Below are 14,967 nucleotides of genomic sequence, written 5' to 3' on the forward strand. Positions count from 1 at the left end.
AATTTATGTAGATATAAACTATGCAACCCAGGCTCATTCTGAAAACGTCCCACTATTTAGTGTCAAATACATCCCTAGATTTTTTTTTTTTTTTTTGCAGTGTAGTTTTAGCGAATCCACTTGAGGCCGCTGTTTATGCTTTTTGAGATCTCAAATTTGCTGCTGTTCTCAACACAAGAGGCCATTGTTGACTGACTGATTGAATGACTGACTGACAGATCGACTGACCCACCCTTCTCCTCCCTTAAACCCAACCAACAGTGTTTTCAAAAGCACCGATTGCCCCGCCCACCCACATCTTTAAACTCAACTGAGAATTTAAAAAGCAATCCAGGAAAAGAACCATGTTTTCAGATTTTACCACATTCTCACCATCTTATTTACTTGATTATTTTATTTTTTGGCTTCTGTTTTTGTCTTTTTTTGTTCCGCTTTCTGGAACCGTTTTTCACCAGATTTAAACCTTGTCATTGTAGTCAACTCCTCTCTGCATCTCAGGTCCGCCGATGTATATGGCGAGCTACTGGGCAAACTGGTAACAGCAGAAAGGCTATCCATACAGAGGTAAGCATGCCAGCTGGCATTCACTTTAAAGACAAAATGCAGTCATATATAGCTCTGGCTACTTAATTTGCAATCTCCAGAAATGTATATAGGGCTACATTTTCAGAATGAGCCTAAGTTGCAACTATTCTTACCCCAAATGCCATTTAATTGGGTGTTTTCTGTGGTTACATTTTCGTGTACAGAAAAAAAGCTGTATTAAACTTTCACTGTTTTAATACAAGAAAACTCCCTTTCATCTTTGACCCCTATGCAAATAATTTAAATTTGCTGACTCAATTAATCCACACTCATAGCACTGATATCAACACAATACAGCATGCAGAGTTCCCAGAAAGAATGATGCAGTGCTTAAGCTCAATTTTGGGAAATATTAACCACAGCTTAAATGAAGCCCATGTTTATACTACAGAGAGGCAGTCCGCTCATATACATTGCAGACAGTGATAAGTTAATGCAGTGTTATGTAACATCAATGTCCTTTGCTCTCCATCAGATAGGGACAGGTAAATGATCAGCTAAATATACTCGGACGGGCCGGTTTACAAGGCCGTATCATTTTAAAACAGGCTAATAGTCTCTCAGTACCCGGACCTAATAACATGAAGCAAAACTCTCAGGTGCCGTGTGTCAACATGATAGAAAATGGGATGGATAGATAGGTGGAGAAACTCTGGTTGCAATAGTGCACTTATCTGACTCTAGACACCACAAATAGACTGAGTCAGAGAGACCACAGGAGGGCTGGTTACATAAGAGAGAGCGGAAAGACGGGACGGTTTCAAATCGCCTCTCTACTCCATCCAGGATCAGTCCAGTGCTACATATTCACTCTGAATTGCACTGCGCTTTGATAGGTGACTTGTTATGCCCACTTTTGTAAGAGATGTAAGATGCTTTGATGATTTTTGTAAGATTTTACAGAAGTCTGTGCAGAATGAGTCTGTAAGGTCTCTGTACAAAATCCCCACAGATCATTATTTAAAGCTTGTCATGTCTTGTCAGTTTTTGGTGTGTTACTTTAAACGCAAATGAGCTGCTGCTTTCTAGAAGAGGGAGGAGCTTTTACAGGCTATTCTTACATTCTAGAAAAAACAACAAGACAAAATGACCAGTAGCGGATACTTTTGCGAATGATTAAGCATTATATTTTCAAATGATGAAGGAGAGGAAAAGATTACCACTTCTAGGCAATCCCAATTCCACCCCCAGGGGTATCAAACACATTTCCTTTTTTTTTTTTTTTTTTTTTTTTTTTTTTACTGAGGGCTATTTTAGCATTGTGGATGTCCGCAAAGGGCTGCACTGTAAAAAGTGATTAGTTACTTAAAGCAAGAAACCAATTGCCTTGAAAGCAACAAGTTGACTTTACAATAATAAGGTAAGTAAACCCATTGTAACTTGGAACTGTCAAGTTGACTACACTTGGCAGTAAAATGGCAGTAACTAAAACAAATTTGCTCTTCCAGACTCCAGCGTGTCTTCCAAATTAAATACAGATAAGTGTAGATTTTATAGACTTAATGGAAAACCAAATATGTAATATTGTGATAATTGCAGTAATTATTTGAAAACAGATGTGCTAAAACAGTCTGACACTGTTAAAAAAGGATTAGTTGACTTTAAAAAAGTGAGTACAATTAGCAAAATTATAAAATTAAGTCGACTTAACAGTTTCAAGTTACAATGAGTTTACTTACATTATTTTGTAATGTCAAATTGTTACTTTTAAGGCGATTGGTTAACACGCTTTAAGTAACTAATCACTTTTTACAGTATGGTTATAACTTTAAGACTATAAATGTTACTACTCTTTAACATATTGTTAAATATTAGTCTTATTTCATTGTAACATATTAAAGTAACACAAAAAATGTGTTTGCTCAAACGTATAATAGATGTGACTTCTCTGATTTATTTGAACATGAATCCCACAAATCACAAAACAGTAGAGTTTAACATCAATATGCAATATTAAGCAGCATTGACTTTTATTATAATTTTAGTTTCACAACAAACGCAAAATACTATCATTACATGCATTATCATTTACCTCTCAATATGAACAGTGTGGGGAAAAGTTGAATAATAACTCATTAACTCATAAATTTAAAATTTAACTCATAGTATTTTTAAAAGAAATGCTTTATATTCCTCATTAATTTGGAAAAGTAAATTATTATGTAACGTGCATTACTTATAACGCGTTACCACAACACTGGATAGGAATTTCTTGAACTTGTGCGAAAGATGCAATTGAAGCAAATTCTGCGCATTAGTTAGAAAGGCATTGCACATTCTGCATCATTTCTGTTTTCATTGACTGTGTATAAAATATACTTCCATGAATCCACTTGTTAATTTGTAATGGGTCCAAGCCACTACTTATTTGAATTGAGAAAATATTCGTTTATTACTACTGTTTAGTCATATAACACACTAAAGTGTATTTTACATAAAAACATGGTGTACACAAAAGTCTCTGAACTTGTTGCATCACAGAAACCAATATTTTAACAATTAATAAAAAAATGTAACACTTTCTGGTGATCTGATATTAGACATGGATATATCGTCACTTTGGAATTATAAGGTTCTGTCTGTGTTCTGAATGATTTTGAGATATTGAGCTTCAAAATATTTGCATTTTATGTAGCATACAGTATGTGTGTAACATTTTTTTTTATATAAAAAGTCTTAAAATGTAAACAACTTATAAAAAACATCCCATAATGTAAATAAGTTGTCATTTAATAAAAATATGCCAATAACTCAATTTTGACAAAAATGTCAGATAGAACCATATAATTCTAAGATGACGATATATAAATCGCAGCCATGATTTTCAATAGTTTTACAACACTTTATAAATGTTTATTATTACCATTTGATGTCACACTTAATAAGCAGATACTGAAATTCACATTTTCTGTAAATCATTTGCTTTTGTGTGCTACATAAAATGATTCTGGGCCAAACATGGGCCCAATCTGGCCCAAGCATGACCCATGCCTTTACCCTTCCAGTACTCATGACCCCTTTGTTTCAAGCATTCATGTTAATAGGTAGGGGTGTAGAAGGAAGTGCCAGGTAGCACTTCAAATGAAGATTGTTTGGGACCACAATACAAAAAGGCAGATGATAAATTTCCCTGAACACACCAGTTATAGCAATAAAAGCGCGCAAGTAGACAACACCTGGTTTTTAGTCCAACCAGGAAGGTATTGTATTACATTCATAACTGCGTTCATATTTAACATTCATGCTCCTCAAAGCACCAAACTTTGTTATTGATCGTTCCATACAATAACCATTGCACAACAGTCCCACAACATATTTTCAATTTTAATAGCTGATGACTTGACAGAGTAGGCCACTCTGTGAGAGAAATCTAGTGGCAGGGAATTTGCTTTTCACAGCACATTTGGTATGGCCAGTGTAATGCATTACTCTTAATAATTAAGTGATAATATTTGAGCTACTTTAAAAAAAATGTATTGTGTGTTACTTTGTAGTTTACTTAAAAAATAAATTGCTGAATTAAAAGCATTGTCACATTGAATAACGCATTCAATGAGAGAAACAGAGATAGAATATGGCAGGGCCTTACATTTCTGAGATGAAAATATTCTCATTATTTTGAACTCATGGAAGAAAAGGGAAAGAGGATTATCTAAATGGACAGTGATTTTACTGAACTAATAAGACAAAAAGGACAAAAGTAGCCAACACACTGCTTTAAACTTTCATTAATCTGTATAAAGGACATGTACAGTATAGCTCTGAGGTCAGGGAGTTCTCCGAAAATAACATTATCCCACATTATTTTTTATGTGTGTTTTTTTTTTAAGGTAAATGAAGGTTATACATGTCTTGTTTTTTGCAGAGCTCCTCTATTTAAAACAAGAAGAAGAAAAAAACACCTGCAAGTTCTGAAAGAGGTTCAGTCAGGTCAGAGAAAGTAAACCAAAAATAACTCAAAAGTAATACAACATATTACCATTAAAAAGGAACTACTGTACGTAATGCAACTAGTTACTGTTTTGGGGAAAAATTCAATATTGTAATGCATTACTTTCTGAAGTAACTTTCCCCAACACTTGCTATAACATTAATGTATTTTTCTTGTCACTGCTTCCATGAATATGAGCACTGTAAAAAATACACAGTACAGTTTTGTGCTTATTACAACATGACCCACCAGTGATAAGTTCTGTATAAAACAGGATCGCCCAAGGAAATCTGGAGGCTTGTTCATTTTCGAGGTGAAAATGAACAGCGTTTTCTAATGTCCAGATACAGCACGAAGCAACTTTGGGTGTGAGTAATCAGTTAAATATTACTGTGCTTGCACCTTCTGTACTGACTACCGCAGACGGCATCTCGTGTGACAGATGAGCTACTGACGACATGATGACGTGAGCATGTGTAGTAGTGGTGTCCCATTACTAGGAGGAATAATGTCATCACTACCCCTTGACACTCTATTTCAAGGGCCAAGTAAAAGGCGTAGGTATTGGGGTAGGGCATTATGACAGGATGTTTTAATATAGTTAGTGGATATATTTATTTAGTTATTGTGGAGCAAAAATCATTCAGCGTATTGGCTAGCTTGTTATTGCTCTGTTCAGATGTGCTGGCTTTTGCAAATAAACATTACATTACCACTACAATTCTCTTCACAGAAAACTAAAAAATCAGACATATAGTTTACAATGCATGATAAACGTGCATTTATGAACCACACTTGATCTGGCTATAAAGTTAATGCATGAAGCATTTGTATTATTGAGCCATTCTTTAAAAACAGTGTTGAATTGATAATGAACAGCATTCAATTAAAAAAAAAAAACGAATTCAGATATTGTATATATCATGTTTGCATACTTTGGTAAGTCAGTCTATAAGTAAACACACTCACAAGTCCTATTGTTTAAAAAATGTATCACTCAAGGATAGACAAAACATCTCTGTCTCCATTTCTGCATGCTCCCTATAGTGAACAGAATTTTGTTAGTGTTTTTGCTTTCTTTCTTTCTTTTGCTTTGTGAAGTTTATGTATAAACAAATTTCGAGAGGATCACGTGCTTATGATTGCTAGCAGCTGACCCGCATTATCCAATTCACTACTATCCAATCAGATGACTCCTAAACTACTATAAATACCCTGGGGTTTATTCCATTGCTATCTTCGTTTTGAAGAGGCAGCTTCACCGTAGCTAGCTCCGTTGAAGAACCTACTCTAAACCAGCATGGACAACCAAAGCATCTACAAGCTATCACCTACCAGCTACAATCTACCAGCTACCATCTACAAATTACCAGCTATAATCTACAAGCTACTAGCTATAATTTACAAGCTACAATCTACAGCAGCAACAACAACTGCAGCAACAACAACTGCAGCAACAACAACTGCAGTAACAACAACTGCAGCAACAACAACTGCAGCAACAACAACTACTACTTCAAAACAACTCCAACAATTGCATCAACGACTTCAACAAACATCAAACCTTCCACTTCAACGCATCCGCTGTGTCTTCAACCCTATTCTCCAGCAAATGACAGCCAAAAACTCCAAAGCCATTGCAATGAAACTGAACCATTACCTTTTTCCTAGCGGTGCACATGCTATGCACATGAAGGGAAGCTTTGCAAAATAACTTTACCAAACATTTAGACTAAAACATTTATAAATCTTTTGAATAACAAGACTAGTGTAAACAATGATTTTAACTAAAGATACTCGCCTCTTGCCCGTCCACTGATCCATAACATCTAACAGCTTGTTTGCCGGAATGTTCAGCAAGCAACAGCTCAAGCCATAAACAATGGTGAACTTGATCAACAAAATGGCTGCCGGGCTTTTTCACCTTTGGCACGCTTGACTGGCTCTCCTTCAAGCCAATAGCTGTAAGGAGAAGCTTCACCACCCAATAAGCTCTCTGGAGAAGGTCCTGCCCTCTCTCTTGACTCTGTTGCAAGTCTTATGAATGAATTTGGACCAGACAAGCTTGTGAATGAAGTTAAGATACCAACAAATGTTATTCATGGATTAAAGTAAAGCCAATTACTAACATTCCATTCACAGTTTTACTAAATGGTGACATCGCCCTTGAAGTCTTATAGAGTTCAGAGTTTGATGTTAGCATTTAAAAAAATAAAAATAAAAAAAAATAAAAAAAATAAAAAAATAAATTATACACAGAGCACTGGGGTCCAATTACACTAGACCAGTGACTCATTTATTCATACACTAGTGTCTTACGTAAGCTTATAATGGCAAGTCAGTTGGATGTGAAACAGCAACAAACAACTTCCTGATTGGCTGCTATGAATAGGAGGACATTTCTGACAACGGAACTTCAATATACACTTCCAGGACCACCAGACAAACCATACCCCTTATCCTCAGCTCTCCATCCAGTTGCCATTCTGTGGGGGGATGAATGCTCACCTCTACCATCCTTGCACGTAGCGACATCAAGCTATCAGACCATGCATTAATAAAAAGACCATGACATTTGGCTGCAGAACCTGACCCTCATCCAACCCATTACATTTTATATGCTCTTCAAATACAATCACACTCTACATAAAGGATGCATTTCCACTCACATAGCTCACATCCACGATGCCATATTTCTCAAATTGCTTGAATTGCATTGTCACCCTGATACTAACTTCTGATTTCTGATTTCAGATCTAACCCAAGGATCTAACCCAGGCGTTCCAGCTCTCCCTTCCTTAACCTTATTCTGCTCCAATCTACAATCTGCGACTACCGAACCTGCAACAGTGAATTCGTTAATCAAAAAGAATCGATAATAAACTCATGATAGTACTATTCTTGCCCCACTGTTCAGCGTTCGTGTATTAGTCCTATTGACATTGCGACTTGAGAATTCTCTAGCAAAAACCCTTGATTATTGGTCTCCGCTCCTCACAATTCTATATTCCTAGCATTAACAGCACCATTCCATCAGACGAATACTCGCTGAATTATCATGATATAGACCAAGCAATTTCGCTCATCAGTTTAGCCGGCCGCAATGCTTGGCTTGCAAAAATAGACATTTCATCCGCCTTTAAAATCATGCCAATTCACCCAGACTTCTGGCACCTTTTTGGCATTCATTGGCGCTCACAATTTTACTTTGCAGTCCGATAAACTTTCGGCTGCAAAAGTAGTCCTAAAATTTTCGATATGCTTAAGAAGCATTATGCTGGATTTTATCTAATAACTACGAAATCCCGCATATCATCCATCTCCTCAATGATTTTCTCCTTATTTCCCTACCTTCTCACCCCCAGCTGAACACCTATCGATCACCCAAAGGTTTTCGAAAATCTAGGCATCCCCCTCGCAGAGGAGAAACAGCCGGTCCCAGCACTTCCATAGAATTTCTGGGCATCAACTTAGATTTGAATAAATTTCAAGCATCCCTTCCCAAAGAAAAGATTGACCGTATAATCTCTTTATCTCAAATTTTCCTCGAGAAACCATCATGCACCAAATGCGAACTGCTATCTATTCTCGCGCATTTCAATTTCGCGATGCGCATAATTCCCCAAGGCCGCCCGTTTATTACTCACCTCCTTCAGCTCTCCACCTCGGTCCCCGGTTTAGAAGATACCATATATCTTTCTAAACCCAGTCGCAATGAACTCAGCTTATGGATCTCCTTCCTTAAGCAATGGAACGGCTGTTCCTTTTTCTATAGCGACCTAATTTCTTCCCCGGTGGATATTAATTTATTCACTGACTCTGCCCCCTCAGTCGGGTTCGGCGGCTTTTACCAAGGTCACTGGTTTACTTCAACGTGGCCCGCAGATACTCAGTCTACCCAGAAATCAGCAATCATCTGCGCTTTCGAACTATACCCCATAGTCGCAGCAGCGGTTTTTATGGGTAGATGAATGGTCCGCCTCTAGCATTCTCGTTCATTGCGACAACGAAGCCACCGTTTATTGCATTAATAAAGGACGCTCGCACGCACTTCCAATTATGCCCTTACTAAGACGCCTCGTTTGGACGGCAGCCAAAAGCAATTCATTATGACTGCTAGACATGTTCCAGTTTGCAAAAATCAAATTGCTGATTCTCTCTCTCACTTTCTTTTCCAGAAATTTCGGCTCTTGGTACCGGAAGCAGACCAGCATCCAACACCTGTTCCACTCTATTAACAATGATATGGCCATAAAACTTCCATATCTCTGATCCTTTACGCTGTCGCACCAAGGACCCTTGAGTCATATTCAGAAATGGCTATCACATCCAATTTCAATCCCGCAATACACCCCACTATATCTGATCTAACACTGCTGAATGCTGAAACACTCACCTTTTTCATTAAGCAAAGCAAAACAGATCAGATAAGCAAAGGGCATTTTATTTACATTTTTAACATATTTTCCCCACTCAGCCATTCCAAACTCTCCTAGCTTTCTCCATTCAAGGAGAGCAAAAGAGTCTGACCCACATGCCCCACTTTTTACTGATGACGCTAACCGTCCAGTAACCCGTTTTTGGTTTCAAAAACATCTGAAAGAAGTCCTTCGCCTTTCGGGCTTTTCCCCCGAATTGTATTCCAGCCATTCATTTAGAATTGGCGCAGCCACCACAGCAGCTCACAAAGGTCTATCCCCACACCAAATCCAGACCCTAGGCCGCTGGTCCTCCGATGCCTTCAAAGCTTACATTCGCCTCAGCCGATCCCACCTCAAGACAGCCCAGCTAGCCCTAATCAGCTAAATTCCAAACTCCAACTAGGGGTACGAGCTCGACCCTAAGTAGGCTGGAGTACGTGTGTGTGTGTGCTTGCGTATGGGTGCGCATGGAATGTGTGTGATTGCTCGCGCAAAGACAGCGTGCGTTTGCACACATACACATGCATGTTGCACGCAGATATGCATGGGTACAGGTGTACGTCTAAGTATGCATATGTGCGTGCAAACAATGAGTATGTGAACATAGGGGCACTACATGTTGTGCAGGTTGCATGTATGCTCTTAACTTTCCTTTCAAACCTACTATGCTCCTTCCCTCACCATGCTCTGACCCCCGCAGGGGTTCAATCCGAATTCGACTCTCGCGAGTCACCCCTAGCCCATCCCCGGCCACCCCTTCACTACCACCCCCAGTAAGAGCCTGCACTACCCCCTCCCTCTTCCCGACTCTTACTGCCCCCCCCCCCCCCCCCCCCCCCATAGCTCTGACCCCCGCAGGGGTCGCGCTGAGCTTCGACTCTCGCAAGAGTCACCATTTGCGCCCCACCCAGGCCATTAGAAATGGTATGTATGTGCATGTTATACGCATACATCCGATGTATACCTGTACCGATGCGTGTGCATGCACATGCCGAAACAGGAATAGACGCACGTGCATGCTCACGCACGCAGGTTATCCCCTCTCTCCTTTTCTTCCTTTGGCGTCGAGTTCCTCCGCCCTCTCTTTTCTTCCTTTCTCATAGGCCATCAATCCTCAGCTCTAACTCCCGCAGGAGTGACTAAAACGAGCTTCGACTCTCGCAAGAGTCCCGCCCCGGCCACCCCCTGCTGCAGTCTCCACCGCCCCCTCCCTTTCCCAGACTTCAGCAGGGGAAATGCCCACAGCAGCTCTGACCCCCGCAGGGGTCGCTCCGAGCTTCGACTCTCGCAAGAGTCAATCACCACCCACGCCCGGCCCTTACTATATATATTCATATATATTTATATATGCATATATACTTCTATATTCTCCTTTTCTTCTTTCTGGCGTTGAGATTCTCCGCCTGGCAATTATTTGCCCCTTCTTTCTTCCTTACAGCGTGAGTGCTTCCGCTACTTTTACCCTTCTCTGATCTTCCCCCTTATCTCCTTACCCTCCTATTTCCTCAATTCTTTTCCAGCGTTGAGTCCTCCGCTAACTGTCTTTCTTTCAGCGTCACTCTTTCGCTATGTTCTTCCTTACGCATAGGCCCTCAATCCTCAGCTCTAGCCCCCGCAGGGGCGACTAAAACGAGCTTCAACTCCCGCAGGAGTTCAGGCCCTGGCCACCTCCCACCCTCTCATGCAAGAGTCTCCACCGCCCAAATCTTCCCGACTCTTGCTTGAGCAAACTAACCCCAGCTCCCACCCCCGCAGGGGTGTATATATTTGAGCCTTGACTCCCGCGGAGTCTATCCAGCCCTGCCCCCACCCCGCCTAAGCTCTAGCAGCCTACTTTGCTCTGCTCCCTTAGAAGCTTCTCTTCCTAAGCTATCAACGCTATATCCAGCAGCCGGATATGGCTTGTTACACCTGCTTTTTGGGGGGCTCTTCAATACGCGGCTGCTGTCCCGAGCTATTCAAAGGCATTTTTGGGGAGTTCCCGAGATCTACCTGAGCTCAAACTCCCCTCCCGCTTTGCAACGGGAGGGAGTCCTGGGCTCGAGGATCTCATGAGCTCAGGGCTCTCTCCCGGGACAGCATGCCAAACAAGCTTATAATTAATCATCAGCTAAGTGTGAACTCTTGAAGTGAAGTTTATGTATAAACAAATTTCGAGAGGATCACGTGCTTATGATTGCTAGCAGCTGACCCGCATTATCCAATTCACTACTATCCAATCAGATGACTCCTAAACTACTATAAATACCCTGGGGTTTATTCCATTGCTATCTTCGTTTTGAAGAGTCCCCCCTTCCTCCCCTACGCCTCCTTCTTAGACGGGTGACACGGTGGCCCAGTGCCTAGCACTGTCGCCTCACAGCAAGAATGTCTCTGGTTCCTGGCTCTACCAAAACTAGCAGACATTTCTGTGCGGAGTTTTGCACTTCTCCCCGTGCTCACGTGGGTTTCCCCCGGGTTCCCCGGTTTCCTCCCACCACCCAAAAACATGCAATTAAGCCAATTGAACAAGCCAAATTGTCAACATAGACACGCTCCTAGTTAGTAATTAGTTTCAAGAGCATTCACTTGCTACAGCAGGGGAGTTCCCGAGATCTACCTGAGCTCAAACTCCCCTCCCGCTTTGCAACGGGAGGGAGTCCTGGGCTCGAGGATCTCATGAGCTCAGGGCTCTCTCCCGGGACAGCATGCCAAACAAGCTTATAATTAATCATCAGCTAAGTGTGAACTCTTGAAGCTTTCTTTTCCCCAGCTGCAGCCCTCTAATCACATTGTTGTGCACATGGCCCAAACTTTCAAATGCTAGAGCAATTTATTTACAATGATAGTCAGATTAATGATGGCCAACCAGTGATAGTCCAACCAGTGGCTGACATTACAGCAATTAAAAAATTAAAATGTGTAGTTTAATTGTCTGGGATGTTATTTCTGAAGCATTCACTGTTATGTGTGCTTTGATGGAAACCACATATTATATGGCTTTATCCTACCCCAGCCACTAAACTCAACATTTACAGGAAATGTGGCAAATTTTAAATGTGAAAAAAACATGTTAAGCAGTGTAGGGTAAGTTACTTAAAAAAGTAATAGATTACAAATTACTGACTACTACAGGAAAATCGTTATTTGATTACACTACTAATTACTTCATGTAAAAAGTAATCAGATTACTAATTACTTTACTGTAAATATACCTATAAAAAATACAAAATAAACTGCAGCTCATTTAGACATTTAATATTTACTGAAAAACATTATAATAGGTTGATCACAGCAGCTTGACATATTCAAAAGACTTAAAGAATTCGCCCAAAACTTAAAAATTCTTACATCAATCACTTGCTCCAAATCCGTTTGTTTTAACACAAAAGAAGACATTTAGAAGACAACCGGAGACCAGTAACCATTGACATCCATAGTATAAAAAAGCTCTACCACTTTTGGGTGTTCTGTGTTTGTCTGAGGTAATTAGTTTACCTAAATCTGTATATTCTATACAAAGTATGAAGTTGATTGATCATTCTTGTCACTTGACTAGCGGTTTTCAACTCGGTGAGCCTGGGAAATGTGTACGCGCGCATTATGCATTCCCAATTTGTGTGGGATATGTGAACTGCCCAAAGCATCTATGCTTCTCTTCACATTCAGAAGATACCATCACTCCCAATCCTGCACAAAAATCCAATTTAGCGTGTTTAGTCTGAGTTGGGCCACTGTGTTTTTTTTTTCTGCATTTGACACTGTCGATCACAGCATACTTCTGAACAGGCTGGAAAACTGGGTTGGGCTGTCTGGCACGGTTATCAAAAGGTTCAGATCTTGAAGGGAGAGGTTACTATGTCAGTATAGTTAACCATAGGTCGAGGTGGACACCCATGACATGTGGAGTCCCAAAGGTTCAATTCTGGCACCTCTCCTGTTCAACTCCCTTTAAACCAAATAATGAGAAAAAAACTAATTTCCTACCACAGCTATGCTAATGACACGCAGATCTACTTAGCCTTACTGCCTAATGACTACAGCTCCATTGACACCCTCTGGCATAGGTGAAATTAACAGTTGGATGTGCCACAACTTTCTTAAGTTAAACAAAGAGAAAACTGAAGTCACTGCGTTTGGGAACAAACATGAGGTTGTCAAAGTGAATGCATACATTGGCTCTAAGGATCAAACAACAACAAAAAAATAAGGCCAAGAATCTTTATGTGACTCAGGAGTCAGATCTGAGTTTTAGTAGTCATGTCAAAGCAGTTAGTAAATCAGCATAATATCATCTCAACAATATTAGCTGCTTTGTTTCCAGTGAGGACTTAGAAAAAACTTGTTCATGCTTTTATCAGCAGCAGGGTGGATTACTGTAACGGCCTCCTCACTAGCCTATCCAAAAAGACAGTCAGACAGTTGCAGCTCATCTAGAACGCTGCAGCCAGGATTCTGACCAGAAGCAGGAAATCGGAGCACATCAAACCTGTCCTCAGGTTTTTGCACTGGTTACCAGTTACATTCAGAATAGATATTAGAGTATTATTACTTGTCTATAAATCTCTAAATGGCCTTGGACGTCAATACATTGCAGATGTGCTCACTGAATACAAAACTAACAGATCACTCAGATCTTTAGGATAACATAAAATAGAAATTCCAAGAGTTCAGTCAAAGCAGGGTGAGTCGGCTTTTCAGCTACTATACCCCTTGCCTCTGGAATCAGCTTCCAGTAATGATCAGATGTGCTCCAACATTAGACACATTCAAATCAAGACTGAAAACACATCTGTTTAGCTGTGCCTTTAGTGAATGAGCACTGTGCTGCGTTCCACAGATTGCACTATAATGTCTTTCTTTTGTTACCTGTTTTGACACATTTTAATAAGTTTTTATCTGTTTTTAATCATTTTTATTATTTGTTTTTATTTTCTTATACTTGTTTTTTTTATTCCTGTTTATGTAAAACACTTTGAATTGCCACTGTGTATGAAATGTGCTATATAAATAAACACACCTTGCCTTGCCTAGAATGTTTACTCTTCTAGTGCTAAACAAGTTGCTGGTCGAGTTAAAAGAAGTCGAAAGTTCTTTAGAGACTGGACATGGACTGAATTTTACAGTAATGTTTTTGTTTTTCTGCTCAATGAAATCAAAGTAATGTCTGTATTTCCACTTGAAGAAGCAAACACTCTTGACAGCAGCTATTTCAGCTCATGCTCTCTAGCGATTTAAAAGTGCATGCTTATTAACTGACATTGCAGTGTGATTTAAAAGAGTTTTTTTCATCTAAAAACTATAATTGTACCGTAAGTAACTCAATTACATTGACTTTAGTAACTGTAATATTATTACATAAATTTAAAATGTAATTTGTTACATTACTACGTTTCTCAAAAATGTAATTAGAATACAGAAACGCATTACAGAGGAATGCATTAAGGCTGATTTATACTTCTGCGTCAAAGGCACATGTATGCTCCGGTGCAGGCTGCGCATTGACGTATAGCCCTCGCTGTGGCTGTTGCCAACGCTGACGAACATCTCTCAAAAAATGTAACTACACGTTGCAATGTCACATAGAGCAAGCACTGTGATTGGTCAGCTTGCTAGCGCTGACGAGTGTGGGCAGGAGCGAGAGCCAGGCGAACCCGTTGGAGCGAGTGTTTACAAGTGTCGAGTCCCTTGAAGGAGTTTTTTTTGCGTTTACATAATGATTAAAAATGACAAATACATTAAGGTAGCGTTCAGTAAAAACAAAACACCAGTAAAAAACTTGACAAAGAGTAATATAAAAACTTCATTGCCAGATAGCATTTCAGAAGTGTTATTCCAGAGCAACACAAACAGCACGCTAAAGTTTAAATGCACGACAACGCGCAAGGTATGCACCGTGGGTCATGCCAATCGCTCAATGCAGAAGTATAAACCAGGCTTTACATCCAACTCTGATGTTAGGTATGATTTTTAAAGGTTTGAATTACAAGAAAATTAGTGTGAAAAGCACCTCAACATTCTAATAGGTGAAACCCATGTCATTATACAATT

At 39.8% G+C, this 14,967-nt stretch overlaps 1 protein-coding gene and 1 long non-coding RNA gene across 5 annotated transcripts in view; one reads left to right on the plus strand and one right to left on the minus strand.

The window, feature by feature from the left end:
• nr3c2 (nuclear receptor subfamily 3, group C, member 2) overlaps positions 1 to 14,967 on the minus strand; it is a 151,189-nt gene that overhangs the window by 87,618 nt on the left and 48,604 nt on the right.
• Positions 97 to 14,429, plus strand: LOC147846937 (uncharacterized). Of its 2 annotated transcripts, none has more exons than XR_015476728.2 (3): positions 97 to 1,885; positions 2,341 to 5,611; positions 11,675 to 14,429. It is a non-coding gene; the product is annotated as an uncharacterized LOC147846937 (long non-coding RNA). The 2 variants fall into 2 exon arrangements; XR_015476729.2 differs by having other exon boundaries at positions 97 to 1,878.

The sequence above is a fragment of the Danio rerio genome, chromosome 1 (genome assembly GCF_052040795.2).
Source record: "Danio rerio strain M-AB ecotype USA chromosome 1, GRCz13ab, whole genome shotgun sequence".
In the NCBI taxonomy this organism is placed as follows: domain Eukaryota; kingdom Metazoa; phylum Chordata; class Actinopteri; order Cypriniformes; family Danionidae; genus Danio; species Danio rerio.